The sequence below is a fragment of the Petromyzon marinus genome, chromosome 17, assembly GCF_048934315.1.
Source record: "Petromyzon marinus isolate PM22_M1 ecotype Great Lakes invasive population chromosome 17, UKy_Petmar_22M1.pri1.0, whole genome shotgun sequence".
Lineage (NCBI taxonomy): Eukaryota > Metazoa > Chordata > Hyperoartia > Petromyzontiformes > Petromyzontidae > Petromyzon > Petromyzon marinus.
The window spans coordinates 2445662-2472791 of record NC_133683.1 but is presented as its reverse complement, the minus strand read 5'-3'; the positions used below and the strand labels follow the sequence as shown (position 1 = coordinate 2472791).

The window sequence follows — 27130 nt, the reverse complement described above, 5'->3', positions numbered from 1 at the left end:
CTTGCGGAGTCCCAATGCGGTTTCAAGAAAGGGCGGTCCTGCAAAAATGTAATATTTTCTGTTCATCTGCTACAGCAGAGGTGGAGGGAATTCCAACTAGACCTACATCTCTGCTTTATTGACCTGGTTAAGGCCTATGATACCATCAGTAGGCCTGGGCTCTGGGTTGTTCTTCGTGCTTTCAGAGTCCCTGACCCTCTGCTCACACTCATTAAGGACCTTCATGATGGTGAGCAGACCCGAGTAAAACTGCATAGCCGGGAGTCAGAGCCATTCCCTGCGACAGGGATGTCCTCTGGCTCCAACATTATTTAACATCTATTTCGACCACATAGTTCGTGAAGCCTTCAGTAGCTGTACCAGAGGAATTTACGTCCGGTACAGATACAATGGGAGGCTGATCGATGCCCAGGTGCGGTCAAGGGATGTCTCCCTATTGGTCAACCACATTATGTATGCCGACGACCTGGTAATTGCTGCTCATTCAGAGGAGGAGTTGGAGGCGCTGCTGCTGAAACTGGAGTGTGCCACTAAGAGGTGGGGCCTTACCATCAGCCCCACCAAAACGAAGCACCTGCCTGGGTATTTTGTGCCATCGGGCACTCTACCCCCACAACTCCTAATCGGTGATGGGGCAGTTGGGGAGAGAGTGGAGAGTTTTCCATACCTGGGCAGTGTGCTCATGATCGGCTCCGGTTTAACAGCAGAGGTCTCACTCCGAATTAGTCGAGCGGCATTATCTTTTCATCGGTTGTGTAACGTTGTGTGGAAGCTGCCTGGTCTGTCGCTCCGCATGAAGCTTCGGTTCTTCTCGGCCACAGTCATTCCCTCCCTTCTCTACGCTTGCAAAACGTGGACCCCCCTAATGCAGCATCTTCACCGGTTAGAAACATTTAGGCTGGCCTGCCGACGATCAATCCTGGGTTTAACCAGGCTGGATTGTGTGAGGAGCTCACAAATCCTCGAAAGATCTGGACAAAGTCCCATCGGTGAGCTCCTCCAGCAGGCAAGGCTGCGTTGGCTGGGCCATGTAGCCCGCATGCCCAATCACCGCATGCCCAAACAGCTTTTGTTTGGCCGGATCGAGGGAGCTAAACGGGCGTGGCACGGACTAGAGAAGAGATGGAGTGATGTGGTACAGGAGGATGTGGAGCTGAGTGGACTTGCCAATGACTGGTACCAGCGATGTCTCTACTGGGCAGTTGGAGGCAGTCGCCCTCCAACAACAACGGAGGGCGGAGGAGCGACGCTCAGAAAAACGAGCGGAGCGTCGGGTGGCTAAAGCTCAGCAGGTTGGCACAGTAGGGGGCACAGGTGGTGCATCAGCCAGTAATCTCAGTCATCTCAGTCAGTCGACCAGTGGCACCTGGGTCTGCCCCGTGACCTCCTGCCAGCCGGCGATCGACACTTCACGTAGCCTCAATGTGCACATAGCCTGGCATAAGCGTCGTGGTGACGTCACCGCCACTTAGTGGCGCATGGCGGTTGTTGTTTTGAGACAGTAAGAGAGTGTGAGGTCGACTCAGCCTCAGATGAGTACCTGGTGCGGTGTGTCGTAAACATCGCTACTGGGGGAGACAAAGGCCGCCGTGGAGGAGAATCCTAAAATAATAAAAGCTTTTATTATAATAAAAGCTTTGATTATAATATTATGATATTATAATAAAAGCTATACTAAAAGCTTTTTAAATTAAAAATACAAATTTTTTAGAAATAATGTAATCTTTTATTATAAAAAATGTATTATTTAATTTTTAAATTGGCAGAATCTACACGCCATATTCTTGGTTCTTCAGGTAAAGTCACGTAGATTTGAAAATAAAAATAATTAAATTTAATTTAAAAATATAAATAATAATATTTAAACTAATAAAAGCTTGATTATTTTAAATTTATTATTTGAAATTTTAAAATACAAAAAAATAAAATACAAATAATAAATTGAAAATAATAAAAGCTTTTATTATTTTATAATAAATTGAAAATAAAAGCTTTTATTATTTTCAATTTATTATTTTAATTTTATTAACAGGTCCCTGGAGGGTGGGCTGGTAGGGCAAGTCTCTGCACTGCCTATTGCTGATTTTACACCCAACAGCACGAGATTTCACTTCGTTAAAGTATTGAAAGGGCACGGACGGACACATTAATCTATTGCAGGCTGGTACACTCAGTTTACAACTTGGTTCCTACCAGTATTATGACTTTACCGAAGGAAGCAATAATCTGGCGTGTAGATGCTGCCATCTGCTGGCCACCATTGTTGGGTGTAGATTGTGACTTAAAACTTTCGTGACTTCAGGAATTCATATTCTTGGTTCTTTCGGTAAAGTCACGTCCATACAAAATAAAAAAAAAATATCAAATCAAATAAAAATGTGAAATTTTAAATAATAAAAACAAAAAACCCACATTCATATTCTTGGTTCTTTCGGTAAAGTCACGGAGATAAAAAAAATACAATTTTAAAATAATCGATTGAATAAAAGCTTTTAATATTATTTACGCTTTTGTTATATTCAATTTATTATTTTAATTTTTAAATTGGCAGAATCTACACGCCACGTTGGTGGCCGGCAGGTGGCAACATTTTTTTCGTTAAAGTCACGTAGATTTTAAAATAAAAATAATATAATTTAATTTAAAAATACAAATAATTTTCTATCTACGTGACTTTACCGAAGGAAGCAATAATATGGCGTGTAGATGCTGCCATCTGGTGGCCAACAACGTTGGCAGGTGGCAGCATCTACACGCCAGATTCTTGGTTCTTTGGGTAAAATATAAATAATAAAGAAAAGTAAAAAAAATCATGATTTAGTATTTTTTCATTTAATTCTATTATTTTCATTTTCAAATCTACGTTACTTTACCGAAAGAACCAAGAATATGGCGTGTAGATTCTGCCAATTTTAAAAAAAATTACAAATTAAAATAATAAATTTAAAATAATAAAAGCTTTCATTATTTTCCATTTATCTTTTGTATTTTTATTTATTTAATTTTATTATTTTTATTTTCAACCTACATGGCTTTACCGAAATAACCAAGAATATGAATCTGGATTTTGATTATTATTTTCAATCTATTTTAATTTTTAAATTGGCAGCATCTACACGCCATATTCTTGGTTCTATCGGTAAAGTCACGTCGATAGAAAATAAAAAAAATTATCAAATCAAATCAAATAAAAAGTGTGAAATGGAAAATAATAAAAGCAAAAACCCACATTCATATTTTTGGTTCTTTCGGTAAAGTCACAGAGATTAAAGAAATGAAACAAAATTTTTATTTTAAAATAATAAATTGAAAATAATAAAAGCTTTTATTATTTTCCATTTATTTTTTTGTATTTTTAAATTGGCAGAATCTACACGCTATATTCTTAGTTCTTTGGGTAAAGTCACGTAGATAGAAAATATAAATAATAAAAGAAAAGTTAAAATTTAAATAATATTTTAAAAAATATTTATTTTATTTTATTGTTTCCCTTCTACGTGACTTTACTGAAAGAACCAATAATATGAATCACTGCAGTCACGAAAGCTTTAAATCAAAATATAATAATAACAATTCATGATTTTCGTTTAATTATTTTCTTTTTATTTTCAAATCTACGTGACTTTACCGAAAGAACCAAGATTATGGCGTGTAGATTATGTCAATTTCAAAATTACAAATAAAAGAAATTTTATTATTTACGATTATTTTTTTATTTAATTTATTTCATTATTTTTAAATCTACGTGACTTTACCGAAAGAACCAAGAATATGAATCTGGATTTTTGCTTATTATTTTCAATTTATTATTTTAATTTTTCAATTTGCAGAATCTACACGCCACATTGGTGGCCGGCAGATGGCAGCATCTACACGCCATATTCTTGGTTCATCTTCTTTGGTTCTTTCGGTAAAGTCACGTAGCATGAGAATAAAATAATAAATTGGAAAAATAAAATAACACAATAAAATTCTCACGACGTTTCGGCCACAACACAAGCGGCCTTCATCAGGTGAAGGGACGAGACTGTCTGGAGGACAGCACTGGAGCGAACAAAGCCAAGCTCAGATCGAGACCTTTAAGCTGTGTGAGAAGGAACAAAGCGCCTTGACAAAGGAATTAGCATTGAATTTAGCATTGAAATGGCTGAGTGATTAGCTTGTGACTGGTCACAGATATGGCTATGTTAAAGTCAAAGCATACACATCCACAGAGGCACCCCTTGACAAAGGAATTAGCATAGAATTTAGCATTGAAATAGCTGAGTGATTAGCTTGTGACTGGTCACAGAAATAGCTATGTTAAAGTCAAAGCATACACATTCACAGAGGCACCTAGTAAAAATCAAACAGGAAAATTTAGCATTGAAATAACTAGGAGAATTTAGCATTGAAATAACTGAGTGATTAGCTTGTGACTGGTCACAGAAATGGATATGTTAAAGTCAAAGCCTACACATCTGAGCTATTAATAGTAACTGGGTCAGTGTCTACTTCAAATATTGTTCAGGCTCAGGAGACTTCCAAAGTTATTCGTGATGTTATACATTTGGTTCGTTTTGAGCATAATCGCGACCTTATATAATTATTACGTGATTCACACGCTGAATATACGCACACAAACATCGTGTACACGTGTGTCGTGTCCTCTATTGTCCACATAGACGGCTTGTGCTGACGAGAGAACGATCTTAACGTACAATGTCGTGACATGTATCAGCCCTTTGTCGATCCAGCGTTTTGATAGAGGCCTCCCCCACACCATGTCGTTCGTGGGAGTTGTTTAACCATACTTCACCATGCCGGTCAATGCGGGTTTGGTGAAGTGAGGAGGCCCAGAAACTTGTATATGCAGATACGAGTTTGCCTGTGCTTGCATCTGCATAATTACATTCTCACACATCTTCAAGTGTAGTTTAATACTTCTAAAAATGCATTTATTCTTGAGGATTCCATAAAGTACTGTGGTAAAAAGAAAACAACTTGATTTGAATAAATTTCGATTTAAAGCTTTCGTGACTGCAGAGATTCATCTTCTTGGTTCTTTCGGTGAAGTCACATAGAAGGGAAATATTAAAATAAAACATAATAAAATAAAATTCTCACGACGTTTCGGCCACAACACAAGCAGCCGTCCTCAGGTGAAGAAACAGAACTGTCGGAAAGACAGCGCTCCAATGAACACTGCTAAGCTTGGCAGCGTATTTTAAGCTGGGTGGGAGGAGCAGAGCGCCTTGCCAAAAGAGTTTACATATCAACAGAATAATTTAGCATTGAAGTAGCTGTGTTAATGTGAGATATTAGTAGGATGTTAAAGTCAGAAATTAGCATGTAACTGGGAGATTAGCATGATGTTAATGTGAGGAATTAGCATGTAACTGGTCACGGAAGTAGCTATGTTAAAGTCAGAGTTTACATATCAACAGAGGCATTTAGTATATTGACGCTAAAGAACTGCAACTACCCAACTATCATACAACAAACCGATGTGAAAGAACTAAATATAAACTACATCAATTTAATAAATGTACTCAATATATTCTCCACTAAGCTGAGCTACTAACAATAAGTTATTATACATTACACTTCTATGTCGCAAAAAATATTATAATATGCCTCCAAATAATATTTTTATTATAAACTGGCATAGACAGACCACAACACTGAATTATACACTGAGTTACTATACACTACCCTATACGTTAGATTATAATAATATTAGACTTGTAATATTACACTATGTATTATTTTACCAACCCTACTGTATACCACACTGCTGTAGATTCACTATACAATTACGATACTATATATTACCAAATAAATTATATTAAACATTACACTGAGTACTTTGTTGAACAGGGAATGCTTTGAGCTTGTGGGTTGAATCCATCTGTGTGGAGTTGTGTTATTTCCCAATATGCAAGGTGGGGTCTCTCTGGGTTCCACTCACACAAACATCTCAATGCAATGGGACCTTTCTGAAAATGCAGTACTTAGACTCAATGAAGCTTTCCTGGGTAACTAGTTAACATTGTAATATTAGCATGAGAGATAATGACGTTCACTTATAAGTGCCATTAATAGTACTATACTGTACTTTTAATGAAGACTATTTTGCGTAGTTTTTTGTAAAAAAGTGTCCATTCTCAAAACTTTTTGACCGGCCCTCGTACAGAAATTATATTACAATCTTATATGGAGATTGCCAGTCAGAGTGTTGTGAATAGTGGAGTGAACGTGTGGTGCCATCATTATATTGTTGGTGTGTATATACAGAAAGGCCTATTGGGTGGGTAACATTAGGTAATTGGAGGTAGTTAGTCATTGTTGTTTAGAAACAAAATATTAATTGGGTGGATAAGAGGGTAAAATCGTACATGATAGGAACTGCAATATTGTGGAGTTCTGGTATAATGAGTTGTAGTATATATGAATCTTATGTCACCTTAAGTATGCCTTTGTGAGTACACTCGTGACACGGGTGTCATGTGCGTGACCTTTGTCTTTTGTTTCAGATGTGCGAGAGCAACTCCGCTGCGAGTCATGGTGGTGCTGGGAGAATTGCCTTCACCATCGATGGCACTTCACCAGCACCCGTCTCAACCCCACCTCAATCCGGTAGAGTTACAAGAGCGAAAAAACTTATCTCTTGTGACGTCTGTGGGAAAAAAATTCCAACTGGCATGGTGCCTAGAAGCCCACGTAAGAACGCATAAGGAGACCCGTGAGCAATGGTGCGGCATATGTGGACAAAGGTTTAATCAGCCAGGAAAATTAAAAGGCACATGAAGACCCATGAAAAGGATTATATGATAAAGGGTGCACCAGGTTTGGTGAATAACGGCAGTTTTGCCAATGCGGTGTTGAATCCACCATCGCCCTATGAGATGTGCTCAGTCTGCGGATTTTTAAGTCCTATTGAAATCCTGAAAACTCATGAAAGTCTTCACGCACAGTTCTTGTTCAGACCGAAGCCTGAACATGATTACACTTCGACAAAAGATAGCGGCGTTAAGATAAATGACATGAAATCCAAATTTCTTGAATGCTTTGGCCTAGTTCCACGTCAAGAAACTGCTTCACCAGTCAGTGAGAATAAACCATACGCTGCTCTCGATCCTATTACGAGCATGAAAGTGTTGATGGCCTTGCAGCAGAAGAAGAAGGAAAAGCGAAGTAGACCTAAGCCCATTAAAAGAAAGAAGACCACCACCAGCGTCACCAATTGCAGCAGTAGCAACAGCCAGAATTCGGACATCAAGAGGATGGACTGCACGGAAGCAGGAGGCTGCGTGGAGCAGAGCATCCCCAAGGTGGATGAACCCAACCTGGCACCTTTAGGTACGTCCTAGTAATGCACACACTACATTTCATTTGGATGTAATTCATAATTTCACAAATTAGTTAATGTACGCATATGTTGACCATATCTGTATGCCTGCGCTGAGGAGTCTAGAGATCTGATGTGGTGCTGCTCGGATGTTGGGTTAAACCGTGAAACTCTGGGTTTTCTGTCACCGAACCACGATTAAACTGGCTTCTCATTGATGGTCTTATCCAGTTACCAAACACTTCTTCCAGCAAACACTTGAACCTACAGCCCCAGAGCCCACTTGGACTCTTTGATGAATACCTCGAGATGGGTACAATGAGCTCAGAGGATCACACTACGGAGTCAACGCGTTTTACTTTATTATAAAAAAAACACACACAATTGGGTATCATTTGACTATATAGGCACGTGTGTACGGCCCCTGTGTATCTGTCGGACATTGTTGTGGGAGGGAAATTACCCACACTTCGGGTTGTTGAAGGCAGGGAGCACAGATGTAAGAGCTTAGATGTACAATACAACAATGTAATTTGCTGCACTGTCCTCTGCTGCTCACAACCCCACAATAACTATTGCATGGTCACCCATCCAACCAATTTTCAGGCTCAGCTCTCCTTAACTTCTGGGATCTGATTAAATCTGACGCATACTGGGTGATTTGGCCATAGGCACCAATCTATGGATATACTGTAACACAATTGTCTTTGAGCATGCGCGTATGTGCATATGTACGGAGTTAAGTTTTAGAAACAATAGGAGCACATATTTGCTCCTCTTGTCTGCTAACCAATGCAGCTACATTGGTCAGCTTGGATTGACGGTTTTCCCCCTTACTATTTATTTAAAACTCTTGTGCATCATGTCCACTGTGGTTAACTGCTGTGATTTGTTGGCATTTCAGCCACAGTGCATATGCCTAAAAATGTGTGGTACGGTTAATGGAGTCCTCAATACAGGATGTGATCTAGTTATTATAGCCACCTAGTGGTGGAAAATGGTGCAAAAGAAACCCAGGTGAACCAGAGCTGATCATTAAAGATGGTAGTGGCTGGTCGCATGTCAGTGGCCAATGTAATGGACACGATAATTTTGTGAACAAATGACACGAAAATGTGACCATATTTTGGGGTCTCCTTTGACTAAAACACATTCAATGCATTGAAAACATGTTTTGTTTGCTTAAAGTAATCACAACATAACAGCATTAAGAGTGTATGTCTATATCCTGTTTCACTCATTATCCTATCCTTGCCCCCCTACCCATTCTCAAAATATACCCCAGTTATCCAATTCGGGTTTGTCACTCTCTTCGTGGCATCATTTCCACTTGCGCCATTGCTCGCACTGCTCAACAACATCATCGAAGTGCGGGTCGACGCGTGGAAGCTCGTAACAAAGATGAGGAGGCCTGTGGTTTCACGAGCAAGAGGAATTGGAGCCTGGGCCGACATTCTGAGTATCGTTGCCACCCTCTCCGTAATCACCAGTGTAAGTCGCCAGATTGTCCGCTCGCTTTCTCGCTCAATATCCCATCTTATGAGTGACATAACATGTCATGTTAGCCGTGTGGGTTCTTTTTACCATACTTCACCATTCTGGTCCTGGCAGGTTTGAGAAGAGGTGTAGTGGGGGACCAGGAGCGGTTCGGGTATCACTCGTCACTGATGTTAGTCGTAGCTGGAAGTCAATTGCATGTGTGCTGAATTCAAAGTGCAGTGCACGAATCACTGCACCACCGCTCCTATCCACTCTCTCCCAAAATCGCAAAAGGTAAAGCCTTGCCATTGCTTGCTCATGTCACTGCTGGCAGAAGGGCCTCAACTAAAGGTAGCTCTAGAGAACCCCTCTACACGGTATTTGGCCTACTCTTCCATAATGACCAGACATGTTGTAAGATGTGGAATTACCTGCGCTAAAACAGTGATGAACCCATTTATATTGCTAATTGGACAGAGGTGGGGGAGATTTAAGAAAATGATCCATTGCTTCAACTGTTGTGTCAGGAGAATGAACTGACGACTGCCAGATTGCAAGTCCTTATATGGTAACCATTTCACTCTGGCAGCAACCCCCCAAATTGTATTTGTGAAAATTAATGTAATTGCCAAGGTAAGATGTTCAGAAGCCTTGGTCAAATCATTGCATGCTAAGTGACCGCTATCGCTGTGCCTCCGTATGCTAATTCCACAGTCATGCATCTTGGCATTCACAACGGACATCATCCCACGCCTGGTGTATTATTATGGATACTCAGCAGAGTATGGCACAGGTTCGCCTACAATGCATGGGTACACGGAGGACAGCTTTTCAATTTTCAAGATCAGCAACTTCAAGGAGCAAAATTATCCCAACATCCTGCCAGCCTGGTTTGATCCGGCAATCCACACAACCTGCAGGTTTGTGCCATTCAGTGTCATGCCCAGCTATCGGGGGTGCCGTCCCTGCGAATGTGATGCACTGATGTCTGGGTGTGGCGTCCTCCTGGCTCCGCCCCTTCCTGATTATGCTCGTTTTCTTCCTCTTTTCACTCCGTGACTTTCCTTTTAAGACCCACACTTCCCCTAGGCCCCACCTCTGTTTATGCCCTGCCCCTTACCGTGGACACAGGGTTTGGCTTAGTTGGGTAGTAAGGGGTTGTGGTAGGGTTGGGGGAAGAGTGTGCATGGTGGGTGGGGACAGTAAAGGGGGTGGGGGGGGAATTGGAGGGGGGGAGCAGTGGGTACGGGTGGGATGGCTTCACAACCAAAGTCCCACTTAGAGAAATATAATAATAGATTGATATAAATTACAGCTCATTGTTTCCTTGCTAAAGAGTAATGTTATTTATTTATCTATCGATCCACGACTGCTTAATTGAGTCTCAAGATCCCTTTTCAGGAAGACCGTGCATTGGGATTCCAGTTTAAGGTGGTCTTATGCATGTGGGATGCAATAAGAGGTCCTGGAGAACCCATGATAATGAAATGAAGCTTAAAGGTCCACACAGACATGAAACCACTTGCTCTACAGCCATCTTCTGGTCACCTCACAGCACAGTTAGTTAGGAAATTGATGCGATCTACCAACCCTTTTCTGTAACGTTTTTGAATTGCTGGCATACACAACTATAATCAATATAACCATATTGATCGATATTTAATATAACCTTACTTGACTATGACCAAATCACCACGAATACAGCTAATCTTAGATTCCGGAAGTCAAGCAGGCTTGAGCCTTGTTCGTGCTTAGATTGATGAACACCATGCACAATGCAGGTGCAGTAGGCGACTTTGGAGCTAGGTTGTCAGCAGTGGGTAGATCAGAAAAATTAATAGTTGTGCTATATTGTTCTCCCATTATCTGTACTCCCTACCTTCACCAACCTGGTACGGACCAGCGTGAACCATGGTCAATAGAGCCCCCACAAGCTGCACGTTGTGGGAAGGCCCTCTTTCAGAAGCGGATTTTTTAAAGGGCTGTGAACGCATATACCGTTTGTGCACAACCATACTTGTTCAATTTAGCGCCAACTCTACTTTCGAGGCACTTTGCTCAATATAGTCCATGCGTGCTTGTGGTTGTATGTGTGTAGGTATCCAGGTCATCGCTACCCGCCGGATCATCCCCAAGCCTACTCCGTCACCAAGCAGTACTGGAAAGTACTGACGGCAAAGCTGGCCTTCGTCATTGCCATGCAGGTACACATCAACATGCACACACACACACATTCATAAACCCATTGAAAGATAAAGGTACAGCCCTCCAATTACTTGCTCATGTCACTGATGGCAAAAGGGCTCCTGCTATAGGGAGCTCAAGAGAGACCCTTAAGATGTATTTGAACTGCTCTTCCACACTGGACAGACGTCTTGGGAAGAGCTGGGAGTTCCCGCACTGAACAGCACCAAACTCAGCCGACCAATTGACTGGATGTATTCCACTTACACTGCTTGGTGGATAGAGGCAGTGGAATGTAAAAAAAAACCTTTCACCGTTGTTTACACTCCCACGATCAAAGATCAATTCACACCCGTGACCTCTGGATTGCAAGTCTAGTGTGCAAAGCCTTACACTACTGCACCATCGTATAGACTCATCTGTGAGCAGTTGTTAAGGTCAGCAGAGCAAACCGTGATCATTGTCAATGGGTCATTACAGATAATGCCAGTAATGCTATTACACCTCACAATTGCACAGTATTTCTGAGATCACAAATAATAGTGGTAATACAATACTCACTTTCATCATGCAGCAGACGATTCATGTTGTTGATGCAATTTGTCACACGTAAGCATGTGTGCGTGTGGGAAGGGGAGCGGCTGCGTAGTTGTTTGTGAACTGCGCTACCAATCCTGTGTGACCGGAGTACTATTTCTGGCCACAGCCAACAACAGTGGAAAATATTAGAACCAGTGTTGAGCTTCCCTTAAGTTGATTCTGTCTTAAAATGAGTACTTGATGAAGTGTGTGAAAATCATCACTGGCGAGATAAAGGTGCACACCACCCCCGCAGGCACTGTGCCACCCTTCATAGATGCACTTGTCTCAGTCTGTGAAAGGCTACACAGGGAATCTTTGTAGTGGTGACATGGCCGAGTGTAAGTGTTTGCTGATTGTTGCGGTAATTTGCGGCTGCCCAGGTGAATACTGTGGGTGCATTAACTGCACATCATAAATGTTGCCTGCTGCATAGTGAACGTAAAAAACCCATTAAGTAATTCAAAAAAAGTGTCTCGGTATAATTTGCCAAATGTTCAAAAATTACTCAAATGACTTAATTTAATTGGGAAAAACGACGTAACAATATAATATCCCTGGGCTTCAGGTCCCCGGAATAGTTGACCTGAGATGTAAAGCACTTTAAGATGCTGCCATATTATATTTAGTAAGCACCCTTTACATGCAAATCCTGAAACTGAAAATCCTTTACCTGTGTGTGGACGTGTGCAGCACGTGGTGTTACTCACGAAGGCCTGCATTGCATACATCATCCCGGACACGCCATCCCATGTGCGCGCCTGCAGGCGCCGCGAGCGCTTCGTCGTACAGACGATTCTGCAGCAGGCAGAGCTGGGCCGTCTCCGTAACACCCTCCTCACCGATGCCCCCAGCTCACCGCCATCTCCTCAATTCCACGTTGAGGATGAGCAGGCAGAGATGGGCCTGCTTCGCTGCTCGCTGCATAAGGAGTCTCCTGGCGTATTGCACCCACCCCAGCCGTGCCACATGGAGAATGAGCAGGCAGAGAAGACTGGTGACGACTCACTGCTGAAGGGATCCGAGGAGGAATCAAGCAACGAGGATTCGTCAACTGTCTTCTACAGCGTATAAATCTACTCTGGCTTTTAAAGGAGGCTGCTATCCTAACTCTGTTTGCACGTGGACAAGGACATTGCAGTCGAGGACTATCTGTATATATATATTAATAAATACGTTTATGATTTAACATGTCTCAATCATCTCATGTCTGTTCATACGAATCACGATGTGAATGAGGAAAACTAGAAATTATTGTTATTTTGTATATATTTTAAATTTTGGTTTAACATGTAGGCTTTCGCGCCCAATATCATCCATAGAGGTGTTTTTTGGATTAGATCGCATACATATATAAACGTGTCGTTAAAACCCGCCACCACTCGACACAGCCAACTAGTAAGGGTTGTCACGGAAACAGAACAAGCCAATTCGTCACTGGTACTTTGGAGAGCCAAGCCACAACATTTACAATTGGAGTACGACGTTTTGCCAGTAATTACAACTAGCTTCATCAGGCGACAGCCAGATTTGTGGCACTCTCGCGCAAAGTGGGGGGGGGAGATTACCGAGTCAACGTACATTATGCATGTGCATTATGAGAGCCCTTTGATCTTGTCCTTCCTGTCTATTGTGTATTAAAATAGCCGTACCAATGGTAATCCCTATTGAAGTATGCTGCCCTTTATAGGCATGCATTTAAATAATGTATTATTTGTTGGCACCCGTGTTCAGCAGTAGCAGAACACACGTGCCAACAAGGACACTCAGTTGATTCTAATGTTGAAGTTCTGTGCAAAACTAGCTACTACTGCCCAAGAATAATTCGAGAATCTATCGAAATTGGAAGAAAAATTTACAGTTCGGATAGCTACCGCCTTTGTGCTGTGTGGAAGCGACTCATCAAATAGTACATTAGATGAAACTCCGAGTACCCACTCAGGAGGTATAGTGGTAAAACAGTGGAGGAAAAAAAAGCATTTTTTTTTTATTTGCCCTTGTTGAATGATAGAGTCGATACACACAGCAAGCGAGATTAAGAAAGCGCATCGGAAGAAATACCGGAGGAGAGAGAGAAGACAATTGCTTGCTGCAGAAGGAAAGGCATTCCTACCGAGGGAGACAAGTTGACAAAGATTTTGATCATGGGAACCGGTGGCGTGGCTCGATCTTCCCTATGTGCGCAACATGCTACCGAAGGAAAACAGAAAATCCTATTCAAAGGCTAAAATAAGCTCCATTTTTTGTATAAGAGCCCGATAAACAATAACCCCATCCATAGACTGAGGAAGAAAGGGAAGAGCCTGAACAAAGGGGAGGAGATTACGACGGAGATGGGTTGGAGGTGGAGAGAAGGGGAGAGGGGAGGCCGTAAAGGCAGCTGCACATTCAAGGAAAGCGGTGTAGAAAGAGTTGAACGGGGACATGGAGACAGCAGAGACAAGGGTGGAGAAAGAGGAAGAGAGGATCTTTCAGTGCTCGCTACAGGAAACCCACAAAACTGAATTTCCTAAACTCGTGTCGCCTCCGTGACAGCAGCACCACGAACGCCACAGACTCACGCTCCCCAAATCGACAATACCATCTCCATTGCCGACCAGCCACGAGATGGTTGCTCTCAACACCTCGGTCGTGGTGTAAGCAGCAAAAGACTTCCGGCTGGTGAGCATCCGGCCATTACGAGGGTTGGAAAGAAACTGAAGCACGGGGCGACTCCCACAACCTTCGGGTATTTCCAAACTGGATGACGTCTTGGGATGAAGCTAGAAGTAAGCCAAATCTGCACTCAATAAATGGGACAAAGATTCCAGAGAAGCCTCCAGAAATGTCACAGGAGGCTCGGGTGTGAGAAACCAGACTCCATGTGGGGTCCTCCAGACCTTTGCCCTCCAGTTCATCAACATTTGTAAAAGCAGGACGTCTCAAAGGTACGTAGCATGGGTGAGGTACGAGGTTGAGAACCACGTTCCGAGATTAGGCGCTTTGACAGGTTGGGGTCCGAGTAAACTTTTAATGGAGCTCACCCTACGACATTACAGATAGAAGGATAGTGTGCCGGCACAATCCGGACACCCTGCTACACCGAAACAATCTGCTGCATCAAACTCCCTGGTACAGCTAAACACTGGCACGATTGCGCTCAAATACACACAAACTCTCGCTCGGCCAGTTGGTACACAGGTTGTCAGTTGTGGGGGATGCGGGCCCCCAGCTCCCCCCCTGGGGGAGGGCTGATCTCGAGAGGGCTGCGGGCTCCGGACTCCTCGCTCGAGTGAGAGCAGCCGCTACTCGACTCCTCGCTCGCGGTGAGAGGGCTGCCGCTCTCCGGCTACTCTCCTCACGGCGCAGCCCCTCGGGTCCGCGGGTCCTGTTTGTGGGGCATAGCTCGGGGCTGGCACGTGGCTGCCTGGAATCAATCCGTCGCTTCTCAGCCACTCAAACGCGACGTCTCCGCTCACACAACCCCGCGCACCACTCACACGAACTAAACGGGGGGTCAGGGGTCAGAGGGCAATGACGTCCTTCGCACACGCGTTGCCGCCGATGCCGGGCAATGGAGATTGTTTAAAGGGCTGCGGGGCGGGGATTTGGAGTCGGTTTTAGAGCGACACACCAATCGCACGCGCGGGACGGGGGGGTCGGGGGTTAGAGGGCAGGGACGTCACTCATACACGCATAGCCGATTGGGGGGCTGTATGGGAGGTTATTTAAAGGGCTGTGGGGCGGATATTCGGGATTGGTGTTAGCCCGCAGTCACGAAAGCTTTAAATCGAAATTTATGTTAAGTGTAATGTGTTGGTGTTAATAAATAGTGTTGCCTCCCAAGAAGTTGTGTGCGCCTATCTCAGCCCATTACATATAAGTGTAGATGTGATTATGTAATTCTTGTGTTCATACAAGTGTAGTGACACAGCGCTGACTGCTGTCCAGCAGCGGCAACTGCAGTGGAAAGTTTGCGCACACGCCGTTGAGCATATATACGGGTGTGCCGGCCGGGCAGAGGAATTGGGGCAAGGGTCATGGAAGACCTCATAGGGAAGCCTCTGGAACCCTCTGGTCGGTTCGAGAAGGGAGGCGTGGATAGGGCAGAGCCAAGCCGCACCGAGTAGAATATAGAATATAATATAAGCAGCGGAGAGCGACAGCTCCGGGCTGCCGGTTCTGGGAGTGGACTCGTCTCGACGTCGCTGTCGTTGCCACCGCATTCGCCCAATCATTGCGTGGCCAGACAGTCGTTGGCCTTCTCGGTCGACGCCGTCGGTGCAACACGGACAGGGTCGTGTCTAGGCCGGGCTCTATGGCAACGTGGTCGAGAGAGTGAGGCCGGAGTTGGTGTGAACAAGATAATAAAGAGACGATGTCTCCTGCAACTACCTCGTCTCCGACAGTGTGTGCGACACACACCACACGTCGGAAGGAGAACACTTCACAAGTATAAATGCTGCCTGTGTCAGTCGAGTCACATTTGCTCTAATTTATTTTGATGGTGACCTAAGACAGGAGAAGCAAAATGCACTTCTTCAGGAAGTGATATTTTTTTCATAATGCAGAGGCTGTGCCTGATACACATCTTTCACGTGTTGTTTGGCAACCCTGGTGCCCAGTAAACGCCATATGGCCAGATCTTTGCATTGAATTCCAAGTATTAATTCCTCCATACTTGTGCACAGTTGAGTTTTTATTCCATTCCCTTCATGAACCATGTTTTTTAACTTTACATCATAGTAAGATAGTACATGCCGATGAATAATTAATAGATGCTTGAAAACATCTATCCCCCACCATCTGCCTGTGTTTGGCCTAAAACCCAATCACCCAGAATGCCCAAATTCACCTTACATACTCTAGGAATGTAAGCAGGTTAATGCCTGTATATTCATCACAATCATCACTCCCAAATGTGAAGACATGTCACGAGACTCGCTGACTTTTCTTAAAATACTTGAGAAATACAAATCATAGCTGAATATTTTCAATTCCATGTGTATAAGCCTTTGTCTCAGATTTATTGTAAAATAAATATACATGTACAATATAAACATTCAAATATCAGAAAATATTTAATGTATGTTGAATTTCTTTCACACTGTACATAACCAACCATGCTAAACAAGACATGATAAAAACAATCCAAGTCATGGGTTGCATACAATATGCAACTTTGGTTTATTGATTACAAATTACATAAAAGGTTCTGAAATTTTACAATACAGGTATAGTGCAATCTAAATAAGCAAATGTACTTTTACAGTGATTTCCCAAATGTTTATAACTACACAAATACTAGCATGTATGTTCCCAATAAAGTAGTCTCCTTCCAAAATGGCTAAAACCAAAATTAGTTTAGTTGTGCTCACAATATTGTTCACATATCCGTTCTATTTCAAGTGACATTTGAGTCTGTATGGATTTGCTGTGCAAAATACTGCTGCAACCATTCAATAACTCCAACCCTGAACGAACTTTATCACATTTTTCCAATACTTTGTTGTGGCACTTCCATTAACAGGGCAATTACTGTGCCCCATGGGCCCCACAAGTTCACAAGTAATTGCGATTCACACCACAGCACCTGAAGTACCATTGATGTTTAACAACCATGAATTAGCAGGACCAAGCGAACGTATCCTTCTGAGTAGAAACCTCGACCACCGCCATAAAATGCTTTCGGGCTTTCTACATCACGGGTAGTCAGCCATCCTTGTTCTCCTTGATGGTGTCAACCAGCTCTTTCAGACGCGACAGGTGGTACACGGCCCTGAGAAGAGACACGATTGAGAGAAAATTACTTGGTTGACTTATTATCAAGGTGGAAGCCAGAAAAATCTCACCAAGTCTCAGGAGGGTTTGGCAGTGATATTTTGCAAATTTCATCAGCGAGTGGTATGTGAGAGGAAAACGGAGAACCCGGTGAAAACAGAGGGAGTAAAATGCAAAACTCCGGATATAGATTCAAGATTCCATTGCCGTATTACTAACTCCTGGTTACCTAGCAGCCAAAATCTATAATATATGCTATTTCAAAACAGTCTCCCATCCAAGTAATAACCAGGCTTACCTGCTTAGCTTATAACATTCAAAATCTGACATCATACTTAGAGGCGGTGCAGCCTCTATGCTGTGCGTGAGTGTGGATATAAAGATAAATTCACAATGGCGTGGAGCCCCTAGAAAGACGTCCGTGTTGAAGCTGCCCGGGGAGGGGGCCTCCAAGCCGGGGGAGTCCAACTCCATGTGCGCCCTGCTCAGCAGCTCCTCCAATGAGGCTGTGCATCAAGAATCACGCATCGCACGTCACAACCACATGGGTGGCCGCTCAGCCGTCTCTGTGAGAAAAGACTGAATATGTACCTGAAAACATATGAAATGTCATCTGCTATATACAGACTATATATATACACACACCTAGGGATCTATTGTCCTCTGACACGGGCTCCTCGTTGGCTACATTCGTAAGGCCGGAGATATCCAAAACTTTGAGCCACTCTGGGTACTTTGGTCTGCTTTGCGGGCTCTGAGCGGTACCTGCTCTCTTTGTGCTGGTATCCGTCTCGTGGCTGCTGGTCTGGGAGTCCACATCGCAGTCACGCAGCCAGGCCGGGTACCTGAGCTCAGGAATGCTCGTGATCCCCGACACATCCAGCTTATCCTTTTGGCTTGTCAACCACCTGAGATAGGTACTTGTCGCACAGCCGCCGTTCGGCAAGTGCTCACGCCTAGTTGCTTCACTGCTCCATAAGTACAACAAAACATTCGTCTGGTTAGAAAAGAAATAATTTTCGGGCTTTGCCAACAAATTTAATGGCATCACGGCCTTGTTGCTTCTCGCTGTTGAGCTCAACCGTTTAGTTGGCTTATTGCCCCTCACCAATGATGCGCCGAAGCTGTGCGCGGTGACCCCGAGAGATGACCGCTTGCCTCTGTGCGACACTGTGAGGTCTCGGTGGGCGCCAGGCGAGCGGAGAAAGGACTTGGAGGAACCGTCAACTGGCGCCGCTAGGAGCTGGTCCGTGGTCAGACTGACCGTCGGGCTATGAGCCACGACCGCTGCAGCGCAGCAGTGAGGCTGCACGTGCCCGAGATGAGGTCCTCCACAAGCAGCATGCCACCTGCAATGTAAGACCCACAGACATTTTACTGGTACACAATGAATTTGCTCTCCCCTAGATTCCTTGACCCCTGAACGGCAATCCTGCAATGTTGCTTTACTTTGCACCATCAGTAACTAATGATGTTATCCGTTTGTGGAGTTTGTGAGAATATGGGATAAATCAGTGCATGAGCTGTTATTGTTTAAACTTCAGATGTGTCCAGTCTAGGATCTGCAAATTTTGACACAAAGGTTGGAGGATCACTTAGATTTCACAAACTTTACAAACTCGATAATCAGTGAAGTTGCTGGAAGATGACAGGAGAAAGAAATGCATGCACCGACCTATCTGTTCAGACCTATGCTATCCTCTCATATGCGTGTGCTTACTGTGGATAGTTTTCTCTGACATAAAATGAACTCATTAATGGAATTTGCCAAGCATCCCAGTGTGGGACTCTCACGAAAATGTATCTTTAGACCTTATTAAGGGTTTTTTTTCTAGGGGAATTACATTACATTCATGATAGCATAGCATAATTGACAAGCACCCAGTACAAGCAAAAAAAATGGGGTTCTCCTCTCCAATTATCCCCCATCCAGTCAACTAGCTTCGATACCTTATGAGACCTCCTTTGCCAGTAACAAGATATAGTAATAGGTTTTTACCCTTTTATCTGGCACAAAAACTGACACTTTTATACAAGGGATCATGTTTGCGATAACCACAACGCAAGTAGTCAAAATGCAAACAAGAAGACGCTAAGAATAAGAAGACGCCTTTTGGCGTCTTCTGGTCCAACACCAGTGGAGACTGGGATCTCAGAAAAGCCGTCTCGGGTGTGGACCAATCAAATTCAAGGACAGTGCATATTATCAGTTGTCTTTTTTGTTTGCATTTTGACTACTTGTGTTGTGGTTATTGCAAATATGATCCCTTGTATAAAGGTGTCAGTGTTTGTGCCAGATAAAAGGGTAAAAACCTATTACTATAGCTTCGATACCATTGCACCGCCTGCACACTCGATAGCCACTCGAGTGCAAGCACCACGGAGCGATTCCTCGCGTGGCGAGAGGCGCAACCCACCCTCATCCACACTGTGCATCCTCCTCTCCTCCGCGCGTCTCCGCTCCGCCATGCTGCGCGGTGCTGTGCTCTGCACGTATCCTGGGTAGCGGTGACGCACAGATTCCGCTCTGCTCAAAGTCCTCGATGTAGGCGTCCAGCGCACCGCTCGCCTACGAGCAGCACTGCTCTCCGCACACCACAGGGCTGTGCTAGCCCCCGCTTCCGGTCCGGAGCAGCGAGCTGCCCTGGCTGCCGCGAGGGCTTGTGTCCGTCACCGTGCTGTCGCCCGAAGGGCTGTTTGTCTCACCACCGTTGCAGTTCATTTTGTACGATTTGGGATGCCCGAACCGGATGGGGCCAGGGAGAGGAATCGCTGTGGCTACCAGGTCACCACTGGTCCTGGTATGGGGGGCACCATGAGGAGCTGCTGTGTGCGGAAAGTGGGTCCGACGTCACAACGCATGGGCCAGCGTCGACCACTTCGCGTTAGCAGCTTCAGCGTTAGGTCTCTTAAGCTACTGTGGCTGTTGTCCTTTTTTCAACAAAAATTCCAGCCTTTCCCATGCTTTCCTTCATCACACCTGCAAGCTCTATGTACAATTGAAGTGTCATAAATGCTCTACCTGCCTACTACTACATTATGAATGATATACATTTAAGAATTAGCTGGAGACAACTCCATGTTTAAAACACACTGTATTCAAAAGAGAAGGCTTAACATTTAACATTGGTTAACGTTTGGCATGTACACCTGCATATCAACAAATTACAGTACTACTAATAAAATGAATGCTACATATTAATAGTGGTATTACAGTAGTATGACTACTTATATTTATATATTATCGCACCTCCGAAGAGCACGGTGGGCTTGGTACGGTGCGAAAGAGATTCAACACACATACAGAATACAATACTTTCCGAGCACATTATGCATACCGAACCTCCAAGTTCCTTACCCTACCCTGAATAACAACGTGTGCAGAGTACAGCTCCTTTTTCAATCCATTGCTGGCTGACAGCTGTCCCATGCTATGCAGCTCCCAGGGGGAGGGGTTATTTACCGTACTTCACCACGCTGGTCAGTGTGAATTTGGTGATGGCAGGGGGCTATAGAAGTGCATTACAACAATGTACTGAACATTGCTGCACAATGTCAGGGTGCTATAGAAGTGCATTACAACCACGTACTGAATACTGCTGAACTGGTGGCAGGGGGCTATAGAAGTGCATTACAACCACGTACTGAATATTGCTGCACTGGTGGCAGGGGGCTATAGAAGTACATTACAACCACGTACTGAATATTGCTGCACTGGTGGCAGGGGGCTATAGAAGTACATTACAACCACGTACTGAATATTGCTGAACTGGTGGCAGGGAGCTATAGAAGTGCATTACAACCACGTACTGAATATTGCTGCACTGGTGGCAGGGGGCTATAGAAGTGCATTACAACCATGCACTGAATATTGCTGCACTGATGGCAGGGGGCTATAGAAGTGCATTACAACCACGTACTGAATATTGCTGCACTGGTGGCAGGGGGCTACAGAAGTACATTACAACCATGTACTGAATATTGCTGCACTGGTGGCAGGGGGCTATAAAAGTGCATTACAACCACGTACTGAATATGGCTGCACTGGTGGCAGGGGGCTATAGAAGTGGATTACAACAATGTACTGAATATTGCTGCACTGGTGGCAGGGGGCTATAGAAGTACATTACAACCACGTACTGAATATTGCTGCACTGGTGGCAGGGGGCTATAGAAGTGCATTACAACCACGTACTGAATATTGCTGCACCGGTGGCAGGGGGCTATAGAAGTTCATTACAACCACGTACTGAATATTGCTGCACTGGTGGCAGGGGGCTATAGAAGTACATTACAACCACGTACTGAATATTGCTGCACTTGTGGCAGGGGGCTATAGAAGTGCATTACAACCATGCACTGAATATTGCTGCACTGATGACAGGGGGCTATAGAAGTGCATTACAACCACGTACTGAATATTGCTGCACTGGTGGCAGGGGGCTACAGAAGTACATTACAACCATGTACTGAATATTGCTGCACTGGTGGCAGGGGGCTATAAAAGTGCATTACAACCACGTACTGAATATGGCTGCACTGGTGGCAGGGGGCTATAGAAGTGGATTACAACAATGTACTGAATATTGCTGCACTGGTGGCAGGGGGCTATAGAAGTGCATTACAACCACATACTGAATATTTCTGCACTGATGGCAGGGGGCTATAGAAGTACATTACAACCACGTACTGAATATTGCTGCACTGGTGGCAGGGGGCTATAGAAGTGCATTACAACCACGTACTGAATATTGCTGCACCGGTGGCAGGGGGCTATAGAAGTTCATTACAACCACGTACTGAATATTGCTGCACTGGTGGCAGGGGGCTATAGAAGTACATTACAACCACGTACTGAATATTGCTGCACTTGTGGCAGGGGGCTATAGAAGTGCATTACAACCATGCACTGAATATTGCTGCACTTGTGGCAGGGGGCTATAGAAGTGCATTACAACCATGCACTGAATATTGCTGCACTGATGGCAGGGGGCTATAGAAGTGCATTACAACCACGTACTGAATATTGCTGCACTGGTGGCAGGGGGCTACAGAAGTACATTACAACCATGTACTGAATATTGCTGCACTGGTGGCAGGGGGCTATAAAAGTGCATTACAACCACGTACTGAATATGGCTGCACTGGTGGCAGGGGGCTATAGAAGTGGATTACAACAATGTACTGAATATTGCTGCACTGGTGGCAGGGGGCTATATAAGTGCATTACAACCACATACTGAATATTTCTGCACTGATGGCAGGGGGCTATAGAAGTACATTACAACCACGTACTGAATATTGCTGCACTGGTGGCAGGGGGCTATAGAAGTGCATTACAACCACGTACTGAATATTGCTGCACCGGTGGCAGGGGGCTATAGAAGTTCATTACAACCACGTACTGAATATTGCTGCACTGGTGGCAGGGGGCTATAGAAGTACATTACAACCACGTACTGAATATTGCTGCACTTGTGGCAGGGGGCTATAGAAGTGCATTACAACCATGTACTGAATATTGCTGCACTGGTGGCAGGGGGCTATAGAAGTACATTACAACCATGTGCTGAATATTGCTGCACCGGTGGCAGGGGGCTATAGAAGTGCATTACAACCATGTACTGAATATTGCTGCACTTGTGGCAGGGGGCTATAGAAGTACATTACAACCACGTACTGAATATTGCTGCACTGATGGCAGGGGGCTATAGAAGTGCATTACAACCACGTACTGAATATTGCTGCACCGGTGGCAGGGGGCTATAGAAGTGCATTACAACCATGTACTGAATATTGCTGCACTTGTGGCAGGGGGCTATAGAAGTACATTACAACCACGTACTGAATATTGCTGCACTGATGGCAGGGGGCTATAGAAGTGCATTACAACCACGTACTGAATACTGCTGCACTGGTGGCAGGGGGCTATAGAAGTACATTACAACCATGTACTGAATATTGCTGCACTGATGGCAGGGGGCTATAGAAGTGCATTACAACCACGTATTGAATATTGCTGCACTGGTGGCAGGGGGCTATAGAAGTACATTACAACCATGTACTGAATATTGCTGTACTGATGGCAGGGGGCTATAGAAGTGCATTACAACCATGCACTGAATATTGCTGCACTGATGGCAGGGGGCTATAGAAGTGCATTACAACCACGTACTGAATATTGCTGCACTGGTGGCAGGGGGCTATAGAAGTACATTACAACCATGTACTGAATATTGCTGCACTGGTGGCAGGGGGCTATAAAAGTGCATTACAACCACATACTGAATATTTCTGCACTGATGGCAGGGGGCTATAGAAGTACATTACAACCACGTACTGAATATTGCTGCACTGGTGGCAGGGGGCTATAGAAGTGCATTACAACCACGTACTGAATATGGCTGCACTGGTGGCAGGGGGCTATAGAAGTGGATTACAACAATGTACTGAATATTGCTGCACTGGTGGCAGGGGGCTATAGAAGTGCATTACAACCACATACTGAATATTTCTGCACTGATGGCAGGGGGCTATAGAAGTACATTACAACCACGTACTGAATATTGCTGCACTGGTGGCAGGGGGCTATAGAAGTGCATTACAACCACGTACTGAATATTGCTGCACCGGTGGCAGGGGGCTATAGAAGTTCATTACAACCACGTACTGAATATTGCTGCACTGGTGGCAGGGGGCTATAGAAGTACATTACAACCACGTACTGAATATTGCTGCACTTGTGGCAGGGGGCTATAGAAGCGCATTACAACCATGTACTGAATATTGCTGCACTGGTGGCAGGGGGCTATAGAAGTACATTACAACCATGTACTGAATATTGCTGCACCGGTGGCAGGGGGCTATAGAAGTGCATTACAACCACGTACTGAATATTGCTGAACTGGTGGCAGGGGGCTATAGAAGTACATTACAACCACGTACTGAAAATTGCTGCACTTGTGGCAGGGGGCTATAGAAGTGCATTACAACCACGTACTGAATACTGTTGCACTGGTGGCAGGGGGCTATAGAAGTACATTACAACCACGTACTGAATATTGCTGCACTGATGCTCGCCACGTGAGAGCCACACAGCAGGACAATGCTATACTGTACAATATTGAAATGATTCACCTACAAATACTAAACATTATTGTCTTAACAATCAATACTACTTTTAACATAAACAATAACTAATAAATGCACACGTAGTAATCGCCGTGCTAACCCTTAGCGTGCAATGTGAGCAGAACTTGTGTTGTAAGTCGTACCCAGTCCATTACCGCGCCACACACTCCCATTAACAAACCAACGACATTTACTGAATGTCCTCCTCCTTTACACGGCACAACCAGACAACACTTTGCACACCGAAGTGTCCAAGTCGCGTGCTAAGTGAAGCAAACCCCATTCAATTCTAGATTTAAAGCTTTCGTGGCTGCTAGGATCCATACTCTTTGGTTCTATTGGGTAAAGTCACGTAGGTGAAAATTGTTATTTTATTTTCACCTACGTGACTTTACCCAATAGAACCAAAGAGTATAAACCCCATTCACTCTGCGCTCAGCGTTCAACAAAGTTGAACCTGGCTCGCCCTCACGCCTGCCCATCTCTCTCCGTCTCTCACCGGAGATTATTCCATTGATCGTCTTCGCCTTGCCGTCCAGAGATCCGTGTGGATTATCCGTGAGGGTAGTTAAAGGTCGCGGTTATTCGGAGAAGTTTTTTTTATTAATTTTCCCGCCACAACCACCGCGTCGCCAAAGGCCGCTGAAGGCGATGTCCGAGACATGCCGCCCGCGCATGCGCACTGAGGGTTGAGAGAAACCTGCGGGGAGGGGCAGCGGGGGGCGGGGAAGCCGCCGCTGTTGGCCACACCCACATTCAGGCCACGCCCATATTCAACTGACGTCACGGTGACATCATTCTGGGTCGGACTTTATCGTGGGCTGGCTGTGCACGCGAGGAGCTCCTGACTTCTGACTCTGAATTCGAAAAAAATCAAAGATTCACGATGTCTACCTTCGTCGAGATAGGTAAAGTTTAACGTTAGTGTTAGGGAGGTGTGTTTGTGTTATATGTTGAGCCTGTAGACAAAACTGCTGGGGATGTGCCAGATGTCTCCATCTAACGTTAAGGAGGTTGGAGTCTGGATAGCGCATACCAGGTGTTACAGGCTACATGATGGGAAGCAGAAGGCATTCTAGTAAAATAGGTTTTTGTTTGTACGTTAATGCTCCTCCTTTTCCTTTACCAACCCATACTCACCGGCATGGTGAAGTATGTGCAAATAACCAACACGATTCGTGCAATCGTCAAGAGGCTCTCCAGCAGGGGATTGGCAAAAGGTCGTACAGGAGCAGTTTTGTGAAAAATAATTGATTCTTTCATAATGTACATCTATGATTTATTATTATTGTTCATGTGGGTAACCTCGGCAAGGGGGGAAGCAAGGTCGGGAAGAGCGGGGGATGGGGCCGCTTTTGACCACGCCCATATTTAGGTGACGTCACGTCCTTTTCCTGTGACGTCACTATAGCGGGGAGTTATCCTTGGCTGGCTGTGCATGAGGAGCCCCCGAGTTCTAACTCACAAGATCTGAGATTAGACCAAAGATTCACTATGACGGGGCTTTGGGCCACTTTTAAATATTGAGATCTCGTCAGTGTTTTAATCGGACGCTCAGCAGGGTTTGAGCCAGGATAGTGCATAACAGGTCTAAAAGTGTAGTGTCGGGCTACATGGTGGGCAGCAAAGGGCAGTCCATCAAAATTGGTTGTACTATACATACTATACGTCTTCACCAACCCACATTAACCAGAGTGGTGAAATGTGGATTTGAAGCTTTCGTGACTGCAAGGATCCATACTCTTTGGTTCTATTGGGTAAAGTCACGTAGGTAAAAAATAAAACAACAAAAATCACGACGTTTTGGCCACAACACAAGTGGCCTTCTTCAGATGAAGGAACAGAACTGTCAGGACGACAGCACTTCAATTGAAATGTGGTCAAGTAACCACCATGATCTGTGTGGTCACGGGGAAGCTCTCGCAGAAGCTGACAAGCTTCCATCTTGGCAGTAATTATGTTGCCTCTTTTTTTACTCTCAGCGTCTCTGCAGCGCTTGCAGCGCTCGCACTCCTCGCCCCATTCACCCCCCACTCTCCCCCTCTCTGACTTATTTAACTGCCCTAACCCTGGTTTCTCTCCCACTTCAGTAAAACAGTTTCCTTGCTGTGGTTGTCACACCTGATGATGAGTGCTTATGTTGCATTCGAAACGTCGTGATTTATTTCTATTTCTATTTTTTTTTCCACCTACGTGACTTTACCGAAAGAACCAAAGAGTATAGCTGACAAGCTGTCAGGGCAAAAATGACTTTGCATATTCCAACTAATATTTTTTGCCCTGGTTTGTGTCTGACCATGCTGGGCACGGCTTTGTTAAAGTGTACGATATTCAATGGGGTAAAAGTCCCCTAATGGTAATACAACTTTATACCACAGGTGTACTCACACTGGAGCAGCGTCGACATTTATGAGAAAGCTTTACACATGAGTACCATGTGCGGTTCTTTACCGACATTCCCATCCCTGCACCTGCCTCCCCTGTCCCTAATGCAATGAACCCTCTACCCCCACATTACCTATGCAGAGCTCGTGGAGAGAATGAATGAGGAGGAGGGAGCGGAGGGGCATGAGGCTCAGCCTTCAACGGTGCCACAAGACTTTTCGACGTCATCATTTCAATCTACCCTGGCCCAGGTACGATGCGGCACAACGTGGATTTGCACAG

The 27130-nt window shown here is 44.5% G+C and overlaps 1 long non-coding RNA gene across 3 annotated transcripts; it reads right to left on the bottom strand.

The window, feature by feature from the left end:
- Nucleotides 1-16621: 16621 nt before the first annotated feature.
- Nucleotides 16622-25186, bottom strand: LOC142924814 (uncharacterized). 3 transcript variants are annotated; one of them, XR_012941889.1, is made up of 5 exons: nucleotides 24963-25186; nucleotides 19750-19913; nucleotides 18441-18681; nucleotides 17725-17838; nucleotides 16626-17330 (listed from the first exon to the last, which is right to left on the bottom strand). It is a non-coding gene; the product is annotated as an uncharacterized LOC142924814 (long non-coding RNA). The 3 variants fall into 3 exon arrangements; XR_012941890.1 differs by lacking the exon at nucleotides 19750-19913 and having other exon boundaries at nucleotides 16622-17330; XR_012941888.1 differs by lacking the exon at nucleotides 24963-25186 and having other exon boundaries at nucleotides 16623-17330; nucleotides 19750-20388.
- Between the last annotated feature and the right edge of the window lie 1944 nt (nucleotides 25187-27130).